Here is a 5238-nt window from a genome sequence, read left to right as displayed (position 1 = left end):
TTGAAAGACAAACAAACTATACGAAAACTTGAAGACAAGAACTTGCATACTCAAGATGTATCCATTACATTGATGCGTTTAGCAATGAAAATACTGTTTTATAAAGATAGAGACAATGAGTAATCATCCTTGTAAAATAGAAAACCCAGAGTAATAGTTTAGCAAATTGGAATTACGTGTAAGATGTAATAATTAGGTCTCAGTTAAAAATGTAACTAAAATTGATTAGTACTACTCGGAAAATGTACATTATTCAATATACATCTACTTCGTATTGTATTCTATGTTTCTTGCATGTATATATATATATATATATATATATATATATATATATTAGTGATGGGACGATTACAACATTTTTCCCGATTCCGATACAATTACCGATTCCTTTCAACATTTCCGATTCCGATCCGATTTCGATTTCGATTCTTTTAAAATTTATACATATTAAATTAGAGATTTGTTTTGTTTTGTTTTGTTTTTGTTTTGTTGCTTTCATAAATTTTCAAATTATTACATAAACCCCTGCGTAATGTCCGCATATGTTTTTTTCTCAAATGTTTGCTCTGTAATTGATTAAAAATTATAAGACAACAAAACATTTTATTTTATAAAAAAGCTATATTGTATCAGTTCGTATTTACTGTATAACATGCTATTTACATAAATAGTTAAATAGTTGAAAATATTCGAAGATTGGTAGGCAAAATAAGAAAACGATGTAAGAACAACATATTTAACAACACCACCTCTAATTGTTACGAACGAATTTCTAAATAATAATGTTACTCTTTATAAAAACATTTTTTAACTTTCAGGACTGCCAGCAACCACTATGAAAGAGTAATAAAACATGCAAGAGAGCTATATGCTAAGTCTGTTAAATCCAAAGTAGCTGAGCAGCGGCTTGGTTCCCACCAGTTCTGGCAAATAGCAAACAGGATCTTGAACAGAAGCGTGCGTTCTATCCCAACTATCATCAATGGACCTGAGGTCATCTCGTCAGCATCAGACAAGACCAGACTATTTGCCAAGAACTTTGCAGCTAATTCCACCCTATGCGACAACTCTCTGTATTTCCTCCTATAACAGACAACACGTTATGCAACATACAAATATCTGTGCGTGATGTCGCCAAGCTAATCAAGAACCTTGATTCCAGTAAAGTAGGCACCGCCAAAAATGGCCGCAAAATCAAGTTGTTGTTGTTTTTTAAAACGAAATTACATTTATTAAAATCCATTATTTCTGAGTAACTTTTTTTTTCCAGAATGATAAAACCCTGAATTTTATCATATAGGAAACAGAATAATGTAAAATTTTTTCTACTATTTTTAATTAAATTTTAAATGTTAACTTTTCCCAAAAAGTTAACAATTGACATTTTTTGTCTTGCACAAAAAACGTACATAAATATTTAAAAAAAAAAAAAGGTTTTTGAAATAATTAATTTATTTATTTATTGTCTAACTAAGATTTAGGATGATTTTCTAAGAGAATATGCAAAAATATTATAATATAAGTACCTGGATTTCAAATAATTCCACTTATTCATATATGTAACCAGTTATTTCGCGTCGATTTAGAGTCTAGATCGACACTGTTTACGTTTGCGTTTGATAAGAAGCAAACTATGGAAGACCAAACAGGCCAAAAAAACTTATTTTTCAGTGACGAAAATTTCAATGTATTATTAAACTGAGGCTGGCCAGTACCAGATGGGTGACCATTTGTATGAGCTTGGTTTTTAATGTGTATGTGTGTGGGGGCCAGGCTCCCCAAAATGGGGGGGGGCAATTTAAAGCAGAATAAAAAAAATTATTTCAGCGCGTTTGGTCCACCGTAGTCGAAAGGCGGCAAACGTTTTCAAACGGGATCGAGAAATTGATGCTATTTTTAACACAAAGGGCACAATATTTATCGATTTTTTTGTATCGATTCTTCAAAGCATGCCCTGTTTAATAATGGTCATGCATTATTCGGCTCGCTAAAAAAAATTGTTAATTTATTTATCAAAGTTTTTAAAATGGCTTTTTTCGTATAAATATTAAAAAAAAAATTTTTTTGTTTTGCTTAACTTAAATTAATTATCTTACTTAACATATTCACCGAATTTCACACTTCAAAACTCAAAAGCGGGATAATTAAACACAATCGAAGTTCTGATATTCAGACGTCAAAATAAGGTATGCAAACAATTTTTTTTTAATCTATAATTCTGTCCCTTACAACAACACAATATGTTGTGTTCAGTTTCAGATGATTATTTTAAGCATATTTGTTCCCACTTCAAAAAAAGGGGGGGTTGTAAGCAAAAAAATATATATATATAAATATCGTTTATGAAAAATAAGTACACTGTTATAAAGTTCATTCTTCTCTTAATAATCGCTGAAAATTTCGTATTGATCGGATAATTACCTGATTTTTGGTAGATTTTTAAAAAGACGGTCCGTCAAAAAGTACTGACCTGCCCCCCCCCAGTTTTGGCGGTGCCTACAGTAAAGCAACTGGCTCAGACGGCATTCCAGTTATTGTGCTGAAAAAGCTCCAACCAGAACTTGCCCCCATGCTTACAAAACTGTGTAAGCGTTGCCTTAAGGAGAAGTGTTTTCCAACACCCTGGAAAACCTCATCAGTATGCCCTGTATTTAAGAATTCAGGTGAAAAGTCATCTCCCTCTCAGTGCAGACCAATAAGTCTCCTGTGTGTCATGAATAAGTTGTTGGAATCCATATTAAATAAAGAAGTAGTCAACCACCTCGACAGTAAAAACATTCTTAGTGACATGCAATATGGTTTCCGCTCTGCAAGATCTGCAGCAGATGTGCTAACGGTTATATCTCATAGGATTAGTGAATCTCTTGACAAAGGTTTCCTTTCCAGGGCAATTGCTCTTGACATATAAAAGGCCTTCGATAAGGTATTGCATAAGGGCCTACTTCAAAAGATTTCCAGCTATGGTATTACTGGAAATGTTTTCTCAATCATTAAATCATTTCTCTCTGATAGGTTCGTAAGAGTAGTGGTTGATGAGCAGAAATCAGAGACCCACAGTATTAACGCTGGAGTCCCCCAGGAGTTCATCCTGGGCCCGACTCTCCTCCTGATCTACATCAATGATCTCCCAAAACACATACTTAAATCATTTGTTGACATCTATGCTGATGACACGACCGTCTGTGGCAACACATCAAATGTCGTAAATGACAAAGTTCTCTCTAATTCTCTCTCCTCTGATCTTGAGCACGTGGTACAGTGGGGGAAGAGGTGGCTGGTCACTTTTAATGCATCCAAAAGCAAGCTTCTATTTTTACGTCATCAACGCTCTGATCCCAATCTGGCATCAATTGAAATGGATGGCTCTCGTCTTGGGGAGGCTCTATGTTTTGACAAGCTTCTGGGTTTGTCCTTTACTCCTGATCTGAAATGGAACACATACATCAAATCTGTTACCAGCGACGCTGGGAAAATGGTGGGATCCTTCTACCGCTCCAGAAGATATCTCACTACTGATGCAATTCTCTATCTGTATAAAAGCCAAGTACGTCCAAGGATGGAGTACTGCTTCCACATCTAGGCAGGAGCTGCTAAAATAACCTATCCTGCCTTGACAGAGTATAAAATAGACTTCGTGGTTTAGTGGGGGATGCCCTTTTCTCTTCCCTACAACCTCTCTCCCACAGCAGAGATGTTGCGAGTCTGTCTTTGTTTTATCACTATTACCATGGCAGGTGCTCATCTGAGGTCCAATCCCTCGTCCCCACTCGCCAATCTTTCACGAGAAACACCCGTCTGGCTGAAACTACTGTCAATAATTTCCCCCACTCTCTATCTGTGCCTAAACCCAAACGTAGATTCCATGAGCAAAGCTTATTTCTTAGAACTGCAGGCCAGTGGAACTCTCTGTCGCTTGCCTGTTTCCCACCTAACTACAACCTGGACGTCTTCAAGTCAAACATAAACAAACTCCTGACAAACTCCTGACAAACCGCTCCCTTAAGTAAGACACTCTATCAAAACCCCCAATACTAATGATTACTACAATACTATCCAATTGATTACTGTATACGTAATAACCCTTATCTCTGAGTGGCCTTTGGGCCTTGATAAGTGGTGAACCCCATGTAAAAAAAAAAAAAAAATTGCGTGAGCTTTCTGTGGCTTCTCTCTATGAATGAACTAAAATTTTATTTTAATCATAAAAATTTGGTAGGTTATTAAATTGATTTACTTTGCTAGAAAAAATAAAACAAAACAAAAACAAAACGAAGTGCAAATGGTGATGATGATGACGACCACGACCACGACCACGACTACGACAACAACAACGACGACTTTGTGGATTAACACGCAGCTAAATCCCTATTCCACAATGAAATATTACTTTTATAGATTACGTGTTAGAACATTTTTTTTAAATTGACGGAAAGAAAGGCGATCATGGTACTTGTGCAGTTTACGTCCCTCATTAAAAAACGAACATTTAAAAAAAAAACAATTATATTCTACGTATCTGTTATGGAATGAAGTTCTCCTTAAAAAATTCACTTCATTCATCAATTAGTTTTGTTTTTACAGCTTGTTTTCAATCTCGGGAACATGGAATTTCTCAAATAAATCGCTTAATTGATATCAAAAGGAAGTAATCCATTATATTTCGACCAAAATCAATGCTAATGGTGTACTTTAGATTGACTGTTTCGAATGCCTCGAATGAATGCTTTTAGCAATAAAAACAAAACTACTTGAGGAAATTAAGTGAATTTTTTTTATGAGAACTTCATTCCATAACGGGTACATAGAATATAATGTGATTTTTTTTTAATTTTTCGTTTTTTAATGGGGGGGGGGCGTAAACTGCACAAGTACCACGATCATTTTAGAATTTAGAGTGTGAGATCAGTTTCAAATATAAATTTAACATAAAATGATCATCGTTTCTGGCCACCCTAATTCTTTATGGATGTTAACTAAATTGTTTCCCACTAAATTAAGTTCGATTTGCAACGTTGTAAAACCATGTGTAATCGCTTAAAAAGTAGACGCCCCCTCCTCCAATAAGCGCACATAATTTAAAATTGGTAACACACTACAATGTTTTGGAAAAGTACCTCATTTTACGTTAAATTTATTTGTGAAATTGACCCTCTATTTTGAATTCCTAATCGTTTATATTTATTTATTTTTTTATAATAATGAGTGTTTATAGGCAATGTTTATATTTCATTTTTAAAT

This window comes from Euprymna scolopes, chromosome 16 (genome assembly GCF_053919585.1).
Source record: "Euprymna scolopes isolate OS-2025 chromosome 16, ASM5391958v1, whole genome shotgun sequence".
NCBI lineage: Eukaryota > Metazoa > Mollusca > Cephalopoda > Sepiida > Sepiolidae > Euprymna > Euprymna scolopes.
The sequence above is the reverse complement of the archived record's forward strand: the minus strand, read 5'-3'. Positions refer to the sequence as shown.